The sequence below is a fragment of the Suncus etruscus genome, chromosome 9 (genome assembly GCF_024139225.1).
Source record: "Suncus etruscus isolate mSunEtr1 chromosome 9, mSunEtr1.pri.cur, whole genome shotgun sequence".
In the NCBI taxonomy this organism is placed as follows: Eukaryota; Metazoa; Chordata; class Mammalia; order Eulipotyphla; family Soricidae; genus Suncus; species Suncus etruscus.
Window position 1 is genome coordinate 28,046,083 of NC_064856.1, and position 24,008 is coordinate 28,070,090.

Here is a 24,008-nt window from a genome sequence, read left to right on the forward strand (position 1 = left end):
AGTGCTGAGGACCAAACTCCAGTCAGTCACCAGCAAAGCAAGTTCCTAAGATGCTGTATTATCTCTTTGACTATATCCTCAGTGTCCCCCATCAAACCCACAAAAAGCTGTCTAGCTGGTTCTCCTCTCTTCCCCTTCTTCCTCTGCCCACAGTCCCATTACCGAGCACTCCATCAGCTGGATGATGAATAGGGCACAGGGCAGGTCAGTTATTAGGGCTCCTTATCCTTGTCCTGTTGTTTTACTTCATGGGAGTTGGAAAAAATAACCAAACTGAAAAGACACTTGTGAACTAGAAGTGACGACTTAGAGCAGATGAGTGACTGTTTTTGTCCTGAAACAACAAAAATAAGTAGTAAGAAGATCCTTTGGGGAAAGAGCACTATAAACTTAGGGGACTGTGGGAAAGAGAGTGATGAACACTGGTGCCCCTAGAGTAATTTTTGTGGAAAGACAGTGCAAGATTCCCCACCAACAGTTAGTGCTGGCATCATTCACTTGGTTCAGAAGGAGACACTAAGGCACAAAGGAAATGTCTAATCTGCCCAAGATCAGGGCCAGTAGTTTGGATTCTTCTACATATATAACAGGAAACAGACTATATTGAGGATCTTGGGGATCCAGGATAGCCCAACCTCTATTCTATGACTCCCAAGTCCCCATTCCACACCTTGACATGCTCCTGTCCTGACTCTGCATGTCACTGATGGGCAAACTTTGTTGAGCTCATCTCCAAGTAGAAATGAATGAAAGCACCAGTTGCCATCATGAAAACTAGTGAAGAATGTGAATTCAAACCTGCTTTGTGTCTTTGTCAAACCAGGTCTGCCTGAATCTCTCAGAAAAAGGTCACTTCCCCCTTGGACTTCTGACAGGACATGCAGCCTATGACAGGGGACTTGAGTCACCTATTCATTTTGTGCTCGGCACTGCCAGCTCCTGCACAGCCCAGTCAGCACTTAGTCCCTCATGGCTGATCCCTAAACAAACAAAGATCTGCTCTGGGGATCTGGGACACTTGGGAAAGAAACCACAGGCCAGTGTGAGAGCAGGGAGGAGGGCAGCGGTGTCACCCAGGAGTGACCTCTGGGGTAAAGAGAGGCCCAGAGGGAAGGAGCAGCATGAACCAAGGCAGAGAAAGACACATTTGTGGGGCTCAGGAGTACAAGGATCAAATAAAAGAGAGAGGGAAGCCAGTGCCCACCCAGACGTACAGTGAGCCAGGCACTTGCTTTGCATGCGACAGATTTGTATTTGATCCCAGACATCCCATATAGTGTCCTAAGTACACCAGAAGTGATTCCTGAGCACAGAACCAGGAGTAAACTCTGAGCACCATCAGGTATGGCCTAAACCTCCCCCACACAATTAAGACATGGAAAATCATATTTGATCCTCTCCTATTCTCACAAAACCCCAGGAGGGATCCTACATGTCTGCCTGCTTTCCTGCAAAAGGCAGAGGACTCAGATAAAAGAAACAGCAAGTGGGGGGGGGGGGCAGGAATAGGCATGAGACCCTTCATACTTGTGCAGCTTCTCTGGGGATATTTTCCTAGAAACCTCCAGGAAGCCAGGCTCTCAACCATGTTACCTTCATTTTTCAGAGCCTCCCTCCATGGTAGAAACTGTCTCACCTCACTGCCTTCAGAGGAGCTTGGTATTAAGCTAGTTGTTCAGGGCCATATGGTAATGGCCAGGCCCTGCCTTCCAGAAGGCACTGCACCCTTCCACCACCCGCCTACCACCTTCCCACTGTCCTCTCAAAGACTGTTTCCTGTGGGTGAGCTCTGCCCCAGAGCTCCACTGCCCCTTCTCAATCAGCCCCCTCACACATGAAAACCCATCTGCTCTCCTCCCAGCCACCCTGGGATTAAGTGGGTTATTTTCTTATCACCCGCCCAAACCCAATGCCAGAGAGGTAAGGCCAGCAGCTGGATTTCGTCCCCATCAAGCGCCTTCAGCCCCGTGCTAATGGCCATAAACTGTGCTTGAGACGGCCCAGGCATTTTGCAAACCTGACAGATTCCTCCAAGCACCGTTTTTCCAAGCACACACACACGCACACACACATGCACACACACACACATACACACACACACACACACACACACACACGAGTACACCATGCCCATGTGCTTCTTATTAACTTTGTTTTTCAAGCTGTTCCAGAGGAGAAATAAACTCTATGCACACATTTCAGAAGGGAAGATGGTAGTTGAGCGAAGCTTTGCAGGAGGAGATGAAGAGGATAGATGGGGATATTCAGACCAGAAAGCCCTGGCTTCAGGTAACAGTGGTCTGTGTTTAGAATCTGGGATGATTCTTCTTCCTTTATTAAAATTTAAAGTAAAAAATAAGGGCTGCCGTGTTCTTTTATAGATTAGTAAATTAAGGCACAACAGACAGACAGCTGGGATTAGGTCACGGAGCAAGTGTTAGATAAGCCTGGGTGACTCTCCCTCATCTCCTCCCTAATCTTGGAAACTTCTCGAAACCAACAGAACGTTGACCCTGAAGGCCTTTCTGGTTTAAAATCTGTATCTGTTTGGATAATACCATCCGCCACCGCATGTACAATCAGTGTAAAAGAGAGAAGTTCATAGAATGCATTTAGACTTTGCATGCTTGTTTATTTTTTTCCTTTTAAGTTCATCCAGGGGGGTTTAAGAGCTGAAATGTATTTCTTCTGGGTTTAATTTTGTTGTTGTTGTTTCATTTCTGCTCCTCCTGCTAAAACACTGCAGTTCCCAGGAACAACCACAGAGATTCAGAAGAGAAGAGAAATAATACTGAGGGTATGTTATAAGAACTTACTGCAGCAGAAAAGGTCTTCATAGGCCAGGCCCTGTGCTGGATGCCACAGCACAGTGTGGTCTAGATGCCTGACTTCTTTGTGTCTCAGTTTCCTTGCCTTTTCTTAGCAAATGAGAACCTCCTGGGGCTGTTGGGGCAGTGACTGGAATGGTTCATGAGCACCAGAGGAGGTTCAGATAGTCTAAGGGTGTTTTTGGCTCTTTTTGTTGTTCTTTTGTATCATGGAAGTGATGAGCAGTCAATCTGAAATTCTGCTAGTTATGCCCCCTGTTCTGCAGTGTGTGTGCTTGGGACCTAGAGCTGCTTCCCCAGTGGAAAAAGAGTAGTGACCTATCCAGGGGTGTTACATAATTGAGTGACTACGGAGACTTCAATAGTAGAGAATGGCCCCAGGCACAAGTCTGGTGCTCTGAAAATGTTCACTATTTGTGTCACTGCAAGTGTTACAGATGTGTTATCCTCATTTCAGATTTCATGGTCTGTTTTTTTGGGTTTCGTTTAGGGCCACACTCAATGGTATTCAGGGCTTACTACTGTCTCTGCTTAGGGATCACCCCAGCAGTGCCTCCAGAGAATCATATGTGGTGCTGGAGATTAAATCCAGGTCAGCAGCATGCAAGGCAAACACCAAACTCACTGAACTACCTCTTTGGCCTTCTGTGGTCTCTTTTATCCAAATTCAGTTCCATTTCCTGAATTCTTGGTTATGGTTAGAGTTAGAAAGGTTGGAGCAGAGAATACTGAGTTGAGACCGATGAACTATCCACATTATTAGCAACTCTTGTTTGTGTGAAATTTATATTTCAGAGTATCAATAGCAGCCTTTCCCCAGGGAAATAAACTCCTTCTTGATTTGCCAGAGGACAGGGAATGTGGACACTGGAGCTCAGCACCCAACAGAACCCTCAGGAGCTATGTTAGAAATGTGGGCTCAAAAATGTCTAGAACAAGGGGCTGGAGTGGTAGCATAGTGGTAGGGGCTTTTGCCTTGCATGTGGCTGACCCAGGACTGACTTGGGTTTGATCCTCGGAATTCCATATGGTCCTCTGAGCCAGGAATGATTTCTGAATGCAGAGCCAAGAGTAACCCTTGAGTATCGCTGGGTGCGGCCCAAAAACAAGAACAACAGTGACAACAAAGCAAAAACAAAAAATGTCTAGAACAATCCAGAGATTAACACAAGGATTTGTAAGTCAGTGATCTCTTAAGACTGGTTTAGGCTGGATTTAGATATAGAAATCAAAATCATAAACCATTTCTGGATCTAAGCAGACAGGATAGGTCCCAGTACTTTCTGTGATATTGTGTGCCTCAACTCTGTGTGCAGTAATTCTCAGTGAAGGAGCAGAGAGCCTAAAAAGGTATTGGTCTCTGGTATCCGGCATGTTTGGTGAAGAGTGTGCATAGCCCAAAGTTAATGGACATCTTTGCTGTTGGACTTCTCAGAACCTTCTCAGAATAGGCAGAAACACTATATGACTCTAAGAACAAATGTTAAGAGTCAGTTTCCAGAGAGATTTGAGAAGGACCCTTCTCCCCAAAGAATTTTCCTACTAAGTCCTGAATGGTATAATATTGGGTCTTTCCTCTGTTAATGTTCTTTGATTCAGGCTGCAGAGATAACACAAGGGTTATAAGGCATTTTCCTTGTATATGACTGACTCACCATAGATGGCAACCTACACACTGAGAGGAGTGATTCCTGACCTTAGAGTTAGGAGTAAGCCACAGTCACCACCACACAATTAATACCCTCTCCAGCAGTAGTTAACCATTTACATGGGCCTCTTGTGAACCCAATTTCTTTTCACAAATTTGAGCAAACATCATATTGCACATTTCTGTGCTCAAATGAACTCACACGTGATTCAGGAAATAATGTTGATTTCACTCTGCTATTGCACTGGTTCATTCACTTTTAGAAATCAACTTGTCTCTGGTTTTAAATAACTGAATTTTTATGTGCCATGTGTAAATTTCTTCATGATCTCAGTGTTTTGCTGTCATCAAGCTCCTCAGAGCTGACCATTGGTCAGAGATTTCTCTACTATTAACTTTTCCAGTATTTTCTCTGTTGGTCCTCTTATCCATGTGCTTTCATGCCTACTGATCTTTTCTTTTTTTTTATCCTCCCATTCACAATACAGACCAGGCAAAGGGCCTGGTTTGAGGTATATGGGGAGCATTTACTGTACCTCCTCTTCTATACAGTCAGTGTAAAGAACACAGCCTGTGGTAAGCATTGGGAGGCCTTATATTTTCTTTTCTTCTGTACTGTCTAGTCAGTTGTTACTTATACCCTGCGAATTTATTCCTCTCCTACAGGTTTTCTCTCCAGAAATTGTTCTCCAATCTCTTTTGTATGTCTTCCATGTATCTGCTTTCCTCATCCAATCATTCTTTCTGTGCTTTGAAATGACAGAGCTGAGTGGTAATGACTATCTCAACAGTCTATGGCCTAATCTACTGATTCTATCCTCTATGTCATTTCCAGGTTCTCACTGACATTTCTCAATATTTAATATGTCAAATCTCTTCTTTGCACGTGCATAAATTTTGTTTAGGTACCAGACACTTAAAAAAAAAACAGGGTGTCTCTACCCTTGAAGCATCCTATCATAAGACCAACTACAGGCTCCAAACATACTAATTGTCCAACCCCAAGGTCTTTCTTCATGGTCTGAAGAAAAGTTCTATTCAATCGCAGTTGTTGCAGTCAGGCTTCTGTACTTAGAGATCTTGGTTTTTGCACAGATCCTTTGTCGAAGCCGGGATATTATGGAGTGTCTTCTGATTTCATCTCACCATTAGGTGTTAATGCAGGAAACATGCCCTGAAAGCAAGTTGTTGCTGTTTCCTGGTTGTCAGGATGTTATATGAACCTATCCTGGAGCAAGTCAGTGCCAGAGCAATATTAGGGCCTCTCCCAGAGAAAGTTTGATTCCTGGTGCTGGTGCTGGTGCATGCCAGTTCAAGGATGGGATCCAAGGTTCAGAGTTGAGTGGTCAATATCCGATCAACTGAGGCTTAAGTTGAGTCACTAAGACAAATGTTCAGGATAAAAGGTACCCCTGCACTATAAAATTTATGCGTTCCTATTCCTATTAGATAATAACTTCTTTCTACACAAAAGACTTTTCCCATTTTAATGTGTCTATGCAAAAAGGAACAATGCTACATGATACTATTGGTGCATATGGGGGTAAAACTAACAAGTTAAACAATCTCTATAACCTGTTTCTAACCTAAACTCAGATTCCAAGAGAGATTTATCTAGTACAATTTCCTACTAAACAGATCCAAAAATGGTATGGGAAAACTACCTTTACATATGAAAATATACATAATAAATTGTAACTGAGATAGAGAGCACAGCAGTAGGGTGTTTGCCTTGCGCGCAGCTGACTCAAGACAGATGATGGTTCGAATCCTGGCATCCCACATTGTTCCCTGTGTCTGCCAGGAGCAATTTCTGAGTGCAGAACCAGGAGTAACCCCTTAGTGCCACCAGGTGTGACCCAGAAAACAAAAAGAAAATAATTATAACTGCTTAGGAAATGCATCAACAGAAATATACAAAGAAACGGGGCTGGTGAGGTGGCGCTAGAGGTAAGGTGTCTGCCTTGCAAGCACTAGCCAAGGAAAGACCACAGTTCGATCCCCTGGCGTTCCATTTGGTCCCCCCAAGCCAGGGGCAATTTCTGAGCGCTTAGCCAAGAGTAACCCCTGAGCATCAAACGGGTGTGCCCCCCCCCAAAAAAAAGAAATATACAAAGAAATGATAGCTATCCCCTTTAAGTCTTTTGAGATAGTCTGAGAGGGGGATAAAATCCAAAGCACAGTTTTAACCTGCACCGTGTCTTGTGGAGTCTTGTGAAATGGTTCACAGAAGTCAGGGAACAGGTAGTGTCCTGAGCTGAGGGTCTCTCCAAAGCCAAATTCAGTAGCAAGTGACAGTCAACAGTGAGGGGAAATGGGAGTAAAGGGCAGCATAGGATGAATAAGCAGAAGCAGTGGCAGCAGCTGGATATCTTGAGCTTTATTCTGGATTGTAGTTAAGTCACAGGAGAACTGTTTAATGATTTCAGATCTTTTCATTTTCTTTAGGTACAATCAATCTGTATTTGATCTGGGACCAGCCCTAGTACCAAAAATTTCTTAGTATTTAATCTAATTTCCTATGAATTAAGTTTCCCACTAAGGGAGTGGTGGAGCAAGTGGTAGGGCATTTGCTTTGCATGCGCTAACCTAGGATGGGCCACGGTTTGATCCCCAGTGTTCCATATGGTCTCCCAAGCCAGGAGTGAGTTCTGAGCGCATAGCCAGGAGTAACCCCTGAGTGTACTGGGTGTGGCCCAAAACAAACAAAAAGTTCCCCACTAGGTGGTAAGAACAAGAATTTCTAGATGAAGGCTTGTACTGAGCAGAACTCAGCAAACAAGACTCAGATAGGTATCCACAGGGAAATGGTAGCATGCTCTTTATGTGACTTTCTTCACAGGGCTCTGCTCTGCAAATTCTTTCTTTTTTTTTTGGAGGGGGGGCCACACCCAGCAGTGTTCAAGCGTTACTCCTGACTGTCTGCTCAGAAATAGCTCCTGGCAGGCACAGGGGACCATATGGGACACCGGGATTCAAACCAACCACCTTTGGTCCTGGATGGCTGCTTGCAAGGCAAATGCCACTGTGCTATCTCTCCGGGCCCTGCTCTGCGAATTCTAATCATGCTGGTCTGCTCAGACTTATAGTTCCATTTGCTCAACTTGCAGAAAGCTCTGGGCACCACTTATGTGTGCCACACTCCTCAGAAATTCTCACATCTGTTCATCATACAGCTCCCTTCCCTAATGGATGGGCCATCTTGGAGTAAAGTTTCTTTATTTAAAAAACAGACTTATTTCGGGCCCAGAGAGATAGCACAGTGGTGTTTGCCTTGCAAGCAGCCGATCCAGGACCAAAGGTGGTTGGTTTGAATCCCGGTGTCCCATGTGGTCCCCCGTGCCTGCCAGGAGCTATTTCTGAGCAGACAGCCAGGAGTAACCCCTGAGCACTGCCGGGTGTGGCCCAAAAACAAAACAAAAAAAAATGGACTTATTTCATGGTGGGGGTACAGATATAGTATCTATATCTCAGAAGGAGAAGTACATCTACATAGCATGTTCTCTACTACCCATGTGGTAACACAGCCAAATAAAAAACATTTAACATGGGTAAAAGCAACAAGCCTTATCGGAACACAGATCTACCCTTGGAATCCCATGTTCTGTTACTGACCTCAAATTGACTCTTTTTTTTTTTCCAGACTCCATTTTTATTTTATTTTATTTTATTTTTTTAATTATGAGAACAAGGGTGTAAAGAAAGAGGACAAGGTAAAGTTACAGTGGAAGGACAATCATCCATAACATAATTCTCAGAAGTCCCCTTGCTGATATCTTAACTTTGAAATTTCAGCCAAAGAACTTTAAGATAAATAAGACAGAATCCATGTACAATTACTTTGTCCCTCAAGTCCCCAGATTGTAACACATTATAATATTTCTTAACAGTACACAAAGCAATCTAAAGCCATAAAACTTACGTAACTCCTTAAACATTACAGGCATAGTATTTTCTTACATTTCCATATACATGCATATTAGCTTAAGTTAACCTCAAATTTTAAGTGGGTTCTTTTTAAGGATTAGAGTCAAAGGAGCACAGTAAAAATGGTGTTAGAGTGGCAATTGTTGTTTGCATAGGCCCACCAAAATATGAGGGACATGGAAAGAAATAACCTTGGCCTAAGTACAAAGAGACCCGACCCCTGAAGTTTCCTGGCACAAGACCAAGTCTAGGCTCCAGGCAAGCTAGATCGTCCAATCCAATACATTGTCTGTAGTGCCAACACACTTTTATTTTTCACACAGTCTCTGTTGTTGGTATCATGTTTCTGTATTAAAGATCCTGGAATCTGCATATCTTACTTTGAAGTCAGGATGTGGAGCATCCTCTCCTTTCACCTCACAATCAAAGGGCAACGCAGGGAGCCCTGTCCTGTAAGCAGGTCGTTGTTGTTGTTAAGTCTTCTCAGTGTTAAGGGAAGTCTCTTTTGAGCAGGTCAAAGTCTGAGCAGTGTAGGTCTTCCGTGGTAGAGGATTGCTTCCAGGTGATGTTATAGACCAGCCTGGATGTTTCGTGGATGGCTTCCCTGATTCAGGGGAGAATGGATTATGCCCTTTCTTCTGAGGTCTGTGCCAGGTCGTTATGTCAATGTTCAGGGTGTAAGGTCCCTCTGCACTACAAGATTTGTGTGTTCCAATCTCTATTAGATAGGATCTTATTTGTATGTATAGTATTTTCCCATTTTAATGTGCCTATGCAAATAAGAAGCAATGCCACGTGGTGTTATTGGCGCATATGGGGGCCATAAGAACAATTCCAATGATTCCCATGACATGGTTCAATCATAAGCATTAAACTGGGGGACTCTTCCACCAAAATTCCTTGTTAAACAGCTCAAAAAGAGAAGATAAAAAGTGGTTAGAATCATCACTGTATAAGACAAAATTTAGTAAGAATTATAGCTGTCCGAAAAAAAACACAAAATATTCTAAAGAAATACGTGTCCATTTTATGTATCTTGAAACAGTTTGGGGTTGTCACACACAATGCACAGCTTTGGACTGTGATTAGGATTGTACACTACTGAAGTTAAAAAGAGTAATGTAGGTTAGTGATGTTTGAGAGGGGGTTAGAGAGTTAAGGAGTAAAAAAGAGCTTTGTATGGGTGTGGGAAAGGGCAGAATACAAAATGAACATTCTGTATATGCAAAACATAACATAAGATTCTTATTTTCAAAATTCAGCATATTCATCCTCCTTACCTTATTCCCCCTTCCATCAAGATACCTTTGTCCTCTTTTTTCAAGGATAGTTCTTGAAATTTGCACATCTCTGTCAATTATTTACTGTATTTTGTTCACTGTACTATCGCTTGCATTAGGATTGTTGTTAGCACTCTGGCTACCACCAACTTGCATTGCTTGCCTGATTTTCCATAGCGTGTAGCCTTTTGGAAAAGTGTTAACCACATCAAGTCAGAAACACTTGTTCCTATTCTTGTTATCCAAGTCCATTGCTGTTCATCCTGTTCAATCTTTCGAACACTCAGCTTTCTTCTAAGCTAAGCTTAAAGACTTTTCTAAGTGAGTCTATAGAACATGTTTCCTCATTCTTTTCACAAATGCCTATTATTCCTTTGAATGATGTGCAGTGAATGATCTCACCAGTGAGTGTCATTTGCCTGTTTCCATCTTTTGCAGTTACCACCCAAGGGTTCCAAACAACCTTCTCTGTATATCTCTCTGTTTCTTGGCATGCACCTCTGAAGGCCAATTTCCAGAAGCAGAAATTGGGCTCGGGTATCAAATCCATACTTAAATACAATGGGTTCCTCCAACTGAATCCTCCTGGGTCATCTACCCATCCAAACATTCACCAGCAATGTCTGGTAGTGCCTGGTATTGCCTGTTTTATCAACTTTCAGATCTTCAAATTATTAGAATGTCTGCCTTTTAGATGCGTTAAAAGCAGTTTCTCCATGTAGGAGTCCTATTCAAGGGGATCTAATGAGTTTGAGTGCCCAGGAGACTAGATCCTGAGGAATGTGCCAAAGGAGAGAGATTGGGTAGTTGGCATTCCCAGAACACAGCACAGAACTGCATTCACAACAGAATATTCTGGAACACAAATAAGCTGATGAGCCAGTTGAGGAGAACAGGTGGTTAGTAGCACACCAGAACCTTCCCAGGACCTTAGTGCTTGGAGCAGTTGATATTTAAAGTCAGTGAGAAAGATGGTTATTCAATGAATGATAGTGGAACTACTGGTTGGATAGAACCGGTGGATATCTATTCACCGGTTCTATCCAACTGGGGGAGTGGGGAAGAAAAAGCAATATGCCAGGAAAAGAAAGTCCATGAAGTTCAAACTTCAAAAGGAAAAAAACAGGAAAGAACTAGAACAAGAATGAGCAAATATGTGTAAAACCTTGGAAACAATTTTTCTAACTGTGACTCAGACATCCAGAAACCAAAAACAAGAAGGTCAACAAGTTTGCATACAGATGAGCCTGTGTGGTGGGGCCTGGCAAAAGAACATGAGGAATGAAATTAAAAATAAAAAACCAATAAAAGACAAATGGCAAACTGAATGGAAACAGCTATATCCCGAATCACAAACATTATTTTTAAAATGATTGTGTGGTAGAAACCTACTGTGGGTCTCAGATCTTCTATATCAAAAGGCGAAGGGGGTTAGTTACAAGGTTGCAGACAGAGAAGTACTGGGGACCACAGCCCCATCTAAATTGGACAATGGGAGTCAGGTAACTCCATCCATGCTCCCAATCCTAGAATAGGGTCCCCAAAAGGCCAGTTCTCCCCATTTTCCAAGGTCATTCTCCCAGCTATATTATAGTTTTATTTAAAAAAAAAATACCTGTCATTCTCAGTATTGGCAACTGATTTAAATACTTTTTTAATGGGGATTTGGGATTTGGAAGGGTCATCTCTACTGATGTTTTTTGTTTGTTTGTTTGTTTTTGGTTTTTGGGCCACACCTGGCGGTGCTCAGGAGTTACTCCTGGCTGTCTGCTCAGAAATAGCTCCTGGCAGGCACGGGGGACCATATGGGACACCGGGATTCAAACCAACCACCTTTGGTCCTGAATTGGCTGCTTGCAAGGCAAACGCCGCTGTGCTATATCTCCGGGCCCATCTCTACTGATGTTTAAAGTCTATTCCTGACTCTGAATTCAAGAGTGGCCCCTGTTGTTGCTCAGAGGACCATATGGTGCTGGGTTGAATCCTGGGCTCCCACATGCAAAACTGCCCTCCAGTCCTTGGAGGTATCTCTTTGTACCCACTTGCTGTTTTCTTTCTTTCTTTTTTTTTTTTTTTTTTTTTTTTTTGGTTTTTGGGTCACACCCGGAAGCACTCAGGGGTTACTCCTGGCTCTATACTCAGAAATCGCTCCTGGCAGGCTCAAGGGACCATATAGGATGCCGGGATTCAAATCACCGACCTTCTGCTTGCAAGGCAAACACCTTACCTCCATGCTATCTCTCCGACCCCCTTTTTTTTATAAGTTATGTAAAAACCATGTATTACTTATTTGTTCATAATAAATTGGTTCCTTGAATAACTGACTGTAGGGCTATGGATGGAATAACTTGCAAGCAAGTGGTAGCTAGAGGAGCTAAGGGAAAAGACCTCTTTGGGTCCCACTTCTGGCCTATTTCATTTATGGCTGCCCCAGTCAGAGACCAGAGATTGGTGTGGTAGGCGCGGCATCTCTGAATTGGGCCAGCTTCCAAGCCAGCTGGACAGCTCCAGGGCCAGCAGAGTTATTGCCCCCCTTCTCCTTGATGAGTCTTAGACAGTCCTTGCCCGGCCAGTTTCAAACAGGCCTAATCTGCCTCATATCACTGTGTTGGACCAGGAAGGAGCCTGGCTTGGCACCCTGTGGGTTTCTGACCAGGAGTCAGGCTTCCTAGTGTGAATCAGCAGGAGAGAGATTCTCCAATCCTGGTCAGTGCTCACTCTGAGCCCCACCCCTGAGCCACCTTCTGGCCACCTTCACTGGATGTCAGAAATATGCTTTCTACCCACAAAGCAGCCTCCAGGGTGAGGAGGCTGAGACAGATTAAAGCATGGGCCTGTCCTCTGTTTGGAGAACCAGTCTGATTGGTCTCTCACTCCAGAAAACCGCTGGAGTTGGAATGAAAAGAATCAGAGTTGAGAAATGCCTGTGGAGATGAAAAGAGTTTAATAAATGACAACATAGACCTCAGACAAAAGCGCTAGTGCAGGGATTACAGCATTTGCCTTGCATGCAGATGAACCCAGTTTTTGCCCTGTATCCCACCCATGATCCCTTCCAGGGATCCCTGAGCACAGAGCACAGAGTAAGCCCAGTGTACTGCCAGGTGTGGTAAAAAAATTTAAATAAACAACAGTTCGCTGAGGCACCTCTTTTTTTATAGATTGCCATAAATTTGTTGTTTTCTCAGCATTCTGGAAGTAGAAACCAGGTTACCTAGTACACACAAGCACTTTTCCGCCACACTGTCCTCAGCTATATTGTCAACCAGCTCTGTTCTGCAGAACTTTCTGTATCATCATACTCGACAGAGAGACTCAAGCCATGTGTGGCCTGACCCTCAAAACACAGCTAATGAAACACACAAGGCTGAACTTTTCATTTCATTCTTTATTTTTGTTGTTGTTGTTGTTGTTGTTGTTGTTGTTTTTGGGTTATACCTGGAAGTGCTTAAAGGTTACTCCTGATTCTACGCTCAGAAATCGCTCTTGGCAGGCTTGGGGGACCTTATGGGATGCCAGGATTCAAACCACCGTCCTTCTGCATGCAAGGCAAACGCCCTACCTCCATGCTATCTCTCTGGCCCCCATTTCATTAATTATTAATTATAGCATAACTAGACCCAGGACTGGGTAGCACTCCTAGTTGCCCAGCAAATAGCAGGGTCTAGGAAGAAGGTCCGTGCCACCTAAATTCATGAGCAAGAATAGCCCTCAGCCACTGGGCACAGGGAGCTAGAGCCTTTAGGAGATCATTGGAGTTTGATCATTGTACCAGGTGGAGACTCATGGGTGGACCCCCACCGTGGGACTGGTATCTCTTAGGAAAGGGGAGTAAGATGGGGAACTGTGCTCAGGAAGGGCTGTGGGAGACTGGAGCTCCTGGCCACCTACCACCAGAGCTCTAGATCCACATAGAAACCAGACCCGCCACCCTGGCCTCCTGCTGAAACCTCGTCTCTAATGCACACTCCTTCTTAAGCATTTCTTGGAGGTGCTGAGCCACTAAGATGCCAAGGGAGGTTGGGAAGCTGCATAGGCATTTTTCTTTGCTCTTTTCCTCTCTGGGTCTCACTACCCCTCCTCTTCTAGTCCCATTAGGAGAGAAAAGAGGCAGAAGCAGCTTCCCTGATGGGGTTGGATGGAGGTAGCTGAGCAGAGGGATGGATGCTCCAGCTGATATGAAAGAGGGACACTTCACACTATGCCAGGAACTAGGGCAACAGATCCAAGCACTGTAGTGGGGGAAACAGGCTAGAGCCCAGACACAGTATCACATGTCAAATTGCACCCACAGGATGCTGGGAAGCAGAACAGAATGGTGAGGGTTAGGGGAGAGCGGGTACAAGGGTCCCTATAGGCCAATGCAGAGGTTCTTCCTTTGAATGTTCAGGTGGTGGGAAGGTGGGGAGGGGGGTATGCTTGTCTCTGAAGATGTTCCCTCCAGCTACAAGACGGGGACAAGAACAAAGGACGAGAGTAGGGCAGGTCCCTGCAACAGACTTGGGGCCCATGGGGGTGAGGATGGTGGAAATTGTGTGTGTGGACTAGTGGGCTGTGAGCGGGCTGGTGGACTAGATATGGGGATGTAGTGGGACTGTGGAGAAGATGGAGGGAACAGTACTCCTCAGTCAGTCAGAGATGGGAGCCCCCTTCTGTCATCTGGGGCTCAAAGAAAAAGCTTCATTTCTCTCTTTCCTGAATGAAGACAGAGAATGTGCTTTAGATTTGTCAGCTGTACTCTGCTTTGAGGAGCCCCATCTTATTGGCACCACGGGAGGCGTCCTAGTCAAAACCATGGACACACCTCCTTCTCCCTCAGGTGACCTTGACCATCAGCATCACCAAGTCCTTCAGCCTGTTTAATCCAGTGTGTTGGCCCTGAGACCCACAACATGCACATTCGGATCCTTGTTCCCTGGTTTCTGGCAGCTGACTCAGAGTTTAGGGACGGTTGGTGGTAGCAGAACAATCTGGCTGGTTTCTCCTGGGGGTGCACCTCTAAGACATTGGGGCTCCTTCTTAGTCTTGGAATCCTTCTTAGCCTTGGAATTGTGGGCGGTAGGGGTCTGTTTATGAAGCACATCTGTCTGGAATCCCACCCCCACCCAGCCACACAGCTGAGCATGATTTCCAAAGCAATACAGCCAAGTACACCCCCCACACACACACTATAACAACCATGGTAATAAGGAGAAAGGAAAATTTTGAAGATATTGGAATGGTATAGCAGGTAGGGCATTTGCCTTGCATGCTTAGTCTCTGCTTAGATCCCCAACACTCCATATGGTCCCATGATTTCCTCTAGGAACGGTCTTGGAGCACACAGCCAAGAGTAAACCTTGGGTGGGGCTCAAAAACAACAAAAAGAATCCTGGGAACCTCATTCAGAAAATTGTAGAAAATTAAAAAATTCTAGAAGCACCCCAGTTTATCCTTTCACTCCCAAAGGAACAAGACTCAGAGAGGGATTCAAATGGTGTTTTTCATTTTCTCTCTCATGTTTCAGTGGAATTGGAACTGAGCCCAGGTCTGTGACTACAGACTTGGTGAAAATGTGGCAGAATAAATCTCTCTAATATGGTGCTGTGGGGATAGGAGTGAGAAAAAGAAACCAACAAGGAATCAAAACATTAAAATCAAGGCCAGAGCGAAGACAGTGGGTAGCTAGGGCATTTGTCTTATAGGCAGCAACCTGCATTAATGCCCTGGCATCCCATAAGGTCCCCAAGGCACCACCAGGAATAATTTCTGAGCACAGTGCCAGGAGCATCACTGGGTGTGACCCCAAAACAAAAACACAAAAAACAAAGCACATGAACCGTGAGATATTACAGCAAGGGCAGCATTTGCCTTGCATGTGGCTGGCCTGGGTTTGATCCCCAAAATTCCATATAGTTTCCCAATTCTCTCCAGGGGTGATCCCTAAGTACAGAGCCAGTAGTAATCCCCAAGCATCACCAGGTGATGCACAAAATGCAGAAAGAACCAAAAAGGGAGGAAGGTTGGATTGCTGGTTCAGTTCCTAAGGGGTGTTTTAGAGATGAAAGAAGGAGCAGTCAACCCCCAGAGCTCAGAAGCAGCTTTTGCCCAGTTCTGAAAGGGGAGGAAGGAAAGAAGAGCCGCAGTCTCAGGCAAGACAGACCACTGAGACCCAAGGCATTCAGACTGTTAGCATCTTAGGACAAATCAAGTGTCTTACAGCTCCAAACAGTTCCCTTGGTCCAGGGGACATCTGAGCCCAGACATCCACCTGAACCTGAATCCTGACCTGAGTGCCCCCACATTCCAGGGTTCCTACATACCCCAGGTAGGCAATGTGATCACTCTTCATCTGCCTCTTCCATGTTGATTTTCCTTTTCCCTCTACTTTAAATCACCTATGTAATATTCATGTGTATTTCCCTGGAACTTTGTTAAGAAATTTTAATGTTAAAAAAGAAATACATCTATATGTATATATAGCATTGTTGTTTACCGATGTAAACAACAATAAATACATAATGTAAACATAATAGTTCCAGGCACATGATGTCCCAACACCAATCCTACCACCAATGTCAATTTCCCTCACCACTGTCTCACCCCCAGTGTATCTCCTATATGGACATTTTCTGGTTTTGGGACCAAATCCAGCGGGGCTCAGAGGTCACTCCTTGTTCTGCTCTCAGAAATTACTCCTGTCAGGCTCAGTGGACCCTACCGGATGCCGTGGATCAAGCCTAGGTCGAACACATGCAAGGTAAATGCCCTACCTACTCTGCTGTCGCTCTAGCCCTATGGGCACATTTTTTGTTTGTTTGTTTTTGGGCCACACCAGGGGATGCTCAGGAGTTACTCCTGGCTATCTGCTCAGAAATCGCTCCTGGCAGGCTTATGGGATGCCGGGATTCGAACCAACCACCTTAGGTCCTGGATCGGCTGCTTGCAAGACAAACGCCACTTTGCTATCTCTCCGGCCCCAACATTTTTAAACTTAATTTTTGACCTTGGGTTCCATGCTACAGTACTGATGGCTTTGTGGTTTAGCTACATACACACACTGTCCCTCTACCTCTCCAAAGTTTCTATGTACATGTATGTTTCCTTTGACAACTGGAAATTTTCACTTTATCAAAAGGTATTATTGAGCCAGAGAAATAGTACAGTGGCCAAGGCACTGGGTTTGATCCCATAAGGTCCCCCAAGCACTTCCAGGAGTGATCACTGAGCACAGAGCCAGAAATTATTTCTGAGTGCTCAGGTGTGGCCCAAAACAAAAACAAATTTTTAAAAAAGGAATATTTTGTGAATTTTGTTCCATAAATTACCTTTAGTTTGGTTTGGTTTGGGATTGGGGACTGTTGATAAACATATTAATTATGGAGTCCTGGATGAGGCTGGATGATGGTGAGATGGATGGATGATGAGGCCTTTCTCGGCTGGCCTGGGGCCACACTGCTGCAATTTCCTCCAGCTGGTGTGTCTGAGGGTTCAGGATAGCCACGAGGAAATGATCCACAGGCAGTCAGGTTTCAGGAGACATCAACTTTATTAAGGCCCTAGCCACTATGTGTAGGTCCTAAGCTTTTAACCTTTTAAGCAGGCTCTTTTCAGCTGCCCTGACATCTCAACTTGTTTCTCTTGCTGAAACCTCTCTCAATTCTCCTCTCAATTTCTCCCCATCTATACCCCTTCTGCCTCTCTCTGTGAGCAAAACAGGAAGCCAAAGACCCCTCCCAGATGTGGGCAGGACTACCTCTCAAGGGGAGCAAAACAGGAAGTTGGGGGAGGGGAGTAAAGGGGGACCACATTAGGCAGTGCTCAGGGCTTACTCCTGGCTCTGCTCTCTGGGGGGGTCAATCTTGATAGTACTCTGGGGCCACATACAGTGTCAGCCATATAGAAGGCAAATGTATCCTTCCTGGCCCCTTTCTAAGTTACTTTCATTTATTTTTTTTGTTTGTTTGGGGCTGCACCTGGTAATGTTCAGAGCTTACTCCTGGCTCTGCACTTAAGGGAATTCCTTCTGGTGGGCTCCAGGTCAGCCACTTGCAAGGCAAATCCCTGCTGTATTATCACTCTGGTTGCTCTAAGTTACTTTTAATGAACAGATTTTATTCTCTTGTGATCTCCTAGTAATTTTCATAGAAATGTAGTTGCCTGGGTTCAACCCTAGCACCACTTACTGGCTAATATTTTTCATTTTAGAATTCGGAGTAAGGGTCCAGCTAACCCAGATCCCCAAAAAGGAGAGCTGCCTTCCTGAGGACAGTCTGTCCCTGTAGATGAACCTGCCAACTTGCAATGGGTTTTAACCATCCCTTTTGCCGACACAATGAGCTGCTTCAGCATCTCTGCTCTACATCCCCAGAAGCTCCCAGTCTCCCCAATTTGTTTACCCTGAGGATAAGGTGCTACCCTGCAGGGTGGGACTATTCCTGCTACATTGTATGAGACACCCCAATCCTGTAGTCCTAGTCCCCTGAAGGAGTCTCTTCAACCTCACTTCTGTACTCCCCCAGCCCTAAATTTCAGTCTCCAAGAACTGATTGTGAACCCCCTAACTCCCTAGCCTAGGGTCTTCCTTTCAGCTGTTGGTGCATTTAGATCCCAATCAATTGCTGGCTTCTCAGGACACTAGATTTCTCTGAGGAAGTCTTATTCCAGAATAGAAGCTGTGACTCCCCCAGAAAGGGTGGCATTAATACTGTCTTTATAGTCCTATGTCTTAAGGATGACTTGTCCCTTGACTTCCTGTCCCCCGGGATGCTCAGCTACATGGACATTGGGGGCTGCACACTGGAGCTAAGGTCAACTGACCAGGTCAAGAAAGTTCAGGTGGCTCTGGATGAGAGGTGGACAGCCAACCTCCACCTCTCTGAGACTCCGCTTTCCTGTGTGTAAAGTAAAAAGTATGAGCTAGCACTCAGAGACTTGCAACCCTGTTTCTCCACTGTGCTCTCTCTAAGAGGAATCTTCCACCCCATACCTCAGTCCTTCCGTGGGGCAAGGCTGGTGTACACAGCTCTTAGGAAAGGTTCTAGAAACTTACACTCTGCCTTGTGCTTTGATACTTCCTCTTGGATTCCTCTGAAGAATAAACTAAAATTCCTCATGCACCATCTAGCATGAGGCTAGTCAGTTGCTTTTGCTACCTGCCCTATGGGTCACACCCTACAGATTGGGACATGGAATTACATGGTCACTCCTTCCTGATGATAACTTGGTGATAAAATCAGGATTTTCTTTTCTTTTTCTTTTTTTTTTTTTGTTTTTGTTTTTAAGGCACCATGACTGATAATACTGTTAATGATAGTCTCGTGTACACATTATTTTAACTCCACACCATCACCAGACTGCCCATTCCCTCCATGAATTATCCCCCAAAAATTCGTTCACTTCCCACCCACATAAGCTCAGTTCTGTAGATAAGCTCTCCAGAACTGTTGACACTCACCATTTGTTGTTCCTTTACTGTGTATCTTTGCTTTTCAGAGATTGTTTTTCCATACACTTTTTTTATTATTTAATTTTTTAAATTTCTTTTTGGCTTAACACCTGTTTGAGGGTTTTTTCCATTTCTGTTTTTGGTTCATGTCCATTTTCAGAGCATCATGGTCTGAGAGGACAGTTAATATGATTTCTATCTTCTTGACTTTATGGATACTGGCCCATGAGCACTGGAGAAGAATGTGTACTGAACTTTGGGGAGGCAAAAGCCCCTGAACAGTTCTATTAGGCCCATCTCTTCTATCTGAGGTCAGTGTTTCCCACATTGGCCCACATCTATTTCCCTTGACTGCTGGTCCTCTACTTCTGAGACCTTCCCTAAGTTAATTTTATTTGTCATAGACTTTGGGTCTGACATTTCTGGTTGTGCTTTTCTGCAATTCTGCTCTGTTGATTCCTTGTGTGTCTTTGTGCTCATTAAACATCTTCATCATGGTGTCTCATTATTCTCTGAGAGGTAGCAGAGCTGGTTGGTTCAGGTCAAGCCTGTTGTGCTTCTGTATCCACTCACTGAGGGTGTTGAGCATCTACATGGTTTCCCCATTGTGTCTGCTGTGTTACAAGAGCATGTTGCTCATTCTTACCACGGGAGCTCTCTGATGAATGAGGTGGAGTGTTGGTCTTTCCCTTTCCTCCTGGTCTTTACCCAGAAACCAGAGGTGGAAATGGGCAACTGGGATATGTGATGAGCACAGCATAGTTTAGTCACTTATTTCCCAGAGTGAAATGTAAATGTCTTGAAGACATTGCTTTGTATTTCATGTCATGGTGTTTGGAAGGGCCATAGGATTTATGATCTGAATCTGGATATTTGGGGAGAAGGAGTATGAAAACACCATTAATAATGATGCTAGAGGGGCCTGAGAGATGCCATGGAGGTAGGGCATTTGCCTTGCATGCAGAAGGACAGTAGTTCAAATCCTGGCATCCCATATGGTTGCTCTCCCCCCCTCAAGCCTGCCAGAGGCGACTTCTGAGCACAGAGCCAGGAGTAACACCTGAGCACTGCCAGGTGTGACCCAAAAACCAAAAACAAAAAATAATAATGATGCTAGAACAAGCCAGTTCTCTTGTAGCCTGGTACCACAGAACAAATTGTTAGAGACTATGCAGAATCTTGTAGAAATTATACTTGGTTTATGAATCTAAAAAGGACCCTATCACTAGCTGCTGTATGATTTTTAGACAGGTTCATGTGCTTCTCTAGTTCTCCTTGTTCTCCATAACCATGCCAGCTCTTCCTTGTCTCTTCTGTCAGTTATCCCTAATTCAATCCAGTGTCTGACTTTAAAAGTCATATGTTGGAAGCTTGACTTTCCAAGAAGGTGAGGGACAGTGTAGTTAGCCCAGGGATCCATAACAAAAGACACAAATCTCTCAGTTGAGTTTTCTCTTATTCGTATTCTTCTGCAAAATAGATCCACAAGGCAAGACTATTGCCTTGTCTGCCTGATAGCCTAAAGTGTCTCCACTTTATAACAAAATTCCCTGGAAAGATCTCTGATAGATCCTGACATGTCTTCATGATCAGGGACTGTGTTTGGCCTAACCAGAGTCACATTCCCATCTGTGTGCCAAGACAAAATGGGTTCATCAGAATAGTTTATGGAGTCAGAGAGATGGTTCAAAGGACCAAGTTTATGCTTTGCCTGTAGGAGACCCCAGCACAGCTTGATCCACATGAGGTGTAATCCCCAAGAACCATCAAGTCATGGCTTCTCTTCTCCAAGATCAAAGTGTCTTATTTTGAAGATAGCCAATTAATCTTTGTCCAGTATTCACCATGTATAGCATTGATGTCAAGAAATTGAACAGGGGTAGAGGGATGACCTCTAGACTCTGGGGACATATTCTCCTCTTATACAGATTCAGTGAGTTTCCTGGGCATGGAAGGTACTTTATCATTTTTGATTGCAGGACCTGGAGAGCCCATTGGCTGTTGTCTCAGGAAGCAGAGCCAAGAAGAGATGTGGGGAGACATGTGTGGACTCTTGAGCCTGACCCTAGCTCTGCCTTCCAGCTCTACTCCTTTGAGTTAGTGGTCATGGCCTTATGAGCACCTCTTTCTGCATCTCTGTTACTTTATGGGAACAATGATCCCTCCTTTTTGGATGGTTGCAAAGCCAAAAGGGGTCTCTATCCTTAAGACAAACCTGAAAAAGGCTTGTCTCAGATGGGATGGAGCTGTGGATTTGGCTGCAGATGACATTCAGCTATGACCTGAAGCCTCCCATTCACAGCCCTGCCCAGATACTGGAAGGGCTAGAAATGTAACACTGCCACTCTGGGTCATATGGGGGTCACTGGAAGTCAGGCTTAATCTTTACAGCAGCCACAGCAACTGGTCTAGAGCCATACTCAAGGGTGCAGACCCAGGGGTGAGTGGAGTTGGCCTAGACCACCGTTGTCAGCAGTGGACATATAGTGGCCTGAATTGGTTCTGAGGCTGTGTGTGGATCTGGGTGTCAGCCAGCCCTGCTGCCATCTGTCTTTATGGTATGTGAGCAGTTTCTACCTGGCCAGGGGCCAGGAATTATGAAGCATTTCTGTCATTCTAAAGAGCTTTGACCACTATTCACCCCATGACCCCCCATCCAAAAGTGTCCTCCACAATCATGCTTCTCTCTGGTCCTGGCCTTGGCTTTTCCTTGATTCAGAACCAAGAACAATTGGTTTTCTAGGTGTCTTTTATTTTTACTTTTTTATTGCCAACAGCTAGTGGTGTTTTGTTTTCTCTTGTTGATAGGGCCCTGCAGTCTTCTCAGACAGGTTTTGATGGAATCATAAGTAAGGCCGGCTAGGCATAGTGGTTCAGTGTAATAACACTCACCTCTCGTGTGAGTCTCTGGATTTGACCCCTAAGACCACAAAGAAACTCAAAACTACATTTTACAAAATTGCGGATCAATTTAAAGTTGACTTAAGGAAACTGTTAACTGAAATAAGAAGAGAATAAGTGGTTTAAAGATTTAGTTAAAAATAAAAAGGAGGGGATGGGCCCGGAGAGATAGCACAGTGGTGCTTGCCTTGCAAGCAGCCAATCCAGAACCTAAGGTGGTTGGTTCGAATCCCTGTGTCCCATATTGTCCCCCGTGCCTGCCAGGAGCTATTTCTGAGCAGACAGCCAGGAGTAACCCCTGAACACCACCGGGTGTAGCCCAAAAACCAAAATAAATAAATAAATAAATAAATAAATAAATAAATAAATAAAAAGAGGGGCCAGCAAGGTGGCGCTAGAGGTAAGGTGTCTGCCTTGCAAGCGCATATGGTCCCCCCCCAAGCCAGGGGCAATTTCTGAGCGCTTAGCTAGGAGTAACCCCTGAGCATCAAACAGGTGTGGCCAAAAACAAAACAAAAAAAAAAAAAACACAAAAAAATTAAATAAGATAAAAAGGGAAAAAAATAAAAATAATAAAAAGATACTACAGTGGGTAAGGCATTTGCCTTGCATGAAATTGACCTGGGTTCAATTGCCAACGTCCCATATAGTCCCCCAAGCCCTCCAGGAATAACTTCTGAGCATAAAACCAGAAGTAAGCCCTGAGCACCACTGGGTTGGCACACACACACAAAAAAATTTAAAGCCCAGAAAATAATGATAGTAAAAAAACAAAAAGCATGGAGTTGGGGTGTGGTCCAAATGATAGATCCTATATCTGGCATGTTTGAGGGCCCTGAGTTGGGTTCCTTTCACTGCCAAGCGTGGCCCTTCATGTGTTCTCCCTGGGGGTCTGTGCCCGAGTGACCCTCTTCTTAGAGTGGAGAAGACCCACCCCCAGCTCCCGCCTGTGGTCCGCCTTCATCTGAACTTGATTACATCGCTCTAGTCCCCAATTGTCAACGAGGTCACCATCAAAGGCTTGGAGGTCAGGAGTTGAACAGATCTTTGGGGGACACCATCGAGGCCACACAGTATTACCCTGCAGAGTCTCCGCCTATAGCAGCCAGTGATTGGGGGCTGTGAGCTGTGTCCTGTGCCAGCCTAGTGGGGCTTTGCACAAATTGAAACCACCCAGGAGAGAGAGGTGGGCTCGGTGCTCACAATCTCACTCCCTCTCTCTCTTCCTCCTTCCCTCTCCTTCTCCCTCCCTCCCTCCCTCTCCTTCTCTCTCCCTCTCTCTCTCTCTCCCTCGCTCAGCTCGCTCGCTCGCTGGCTCACTCAGCTGGCTTGCATTAGTCTCGGTCTCCGGTGGTGGCGGCAGAGGCGGCTGGGCTCCGGGAAGCTGGTCGAGGGGAGGCCCCCGCCAGCAGAGGTCAGGGCTCACTCTGGGCTGTGTAAATAGACCCCCTTGCATACCCCCTCCGCAAGCCACACAGTATCTCTTTCAAAGTTCTCAAAACACCGAAGCAGACCATACCCAATTGACTTTATTGTTTTAAAACCAGTCCCTTCTGTCCACCACCAGCCACCGCCCCCTCCCTGAGGGGAATGAAATTCATAATCAATGCCTCCCCAGCCCCAGCACGTGCCTCTTTCCATCCTTCTCACAGCAGCAGCTCAGAGCCTGGGGCACTCACTCGGAGAGTGTCTCCAGAGCCAGCGTTTGTGGACAAATGCTTAATAACTCCCTCACCACCTCCTTGTGGCTTCCAAAATGGCCAGCTTAAAAGCAGGTGTCCAAGAATCAGCCAGCATTTGCCAGCATGGGTGTGCGCTAGCAGGGCCCAGCACCAGCACAAACATGGGCCTCTTTGTTCCCTGAAATCTTGCCTCAGTGCCTGCAGCAAGTTCAGGGCACTTGACAAATTAGAGCATGAGCACTGAGAGGGAAAGTGATATCACCAGAATTGAGACTGGAGCAGAGAATGGGTGCCAGGCATGCCCTCAGGTACAAA

At 45.1% G+C, this 24,008-nt stretch overlaps 1 protein-coding gene and 1 non-coding gene across 2 annotated transcripts in view; one reads left to right on the forward strand and one right to left on the reverse strand.

Annotated features, from left to right (window-relative positions):
- EYA2 (EYA transcriptional coactivator and phosphatase 2) overlaps nt 1-24,008 on the forward strand; it is a 139,748-nt gene that overhangs the window by 25,730 nt on the left and 90,010 nt on the right. The window lies entirely within an intron of this gene.
- LOC126019392 (small nucleolar RNA SNORA51) lies at nt 4,940-5,069 on the reverse strand. Its single transcript, XR_007499114.1, has one exon. It is a non-coding gene; the product is annotated as a small nucleolar RNA SNORA51 (small nucleolar RNA).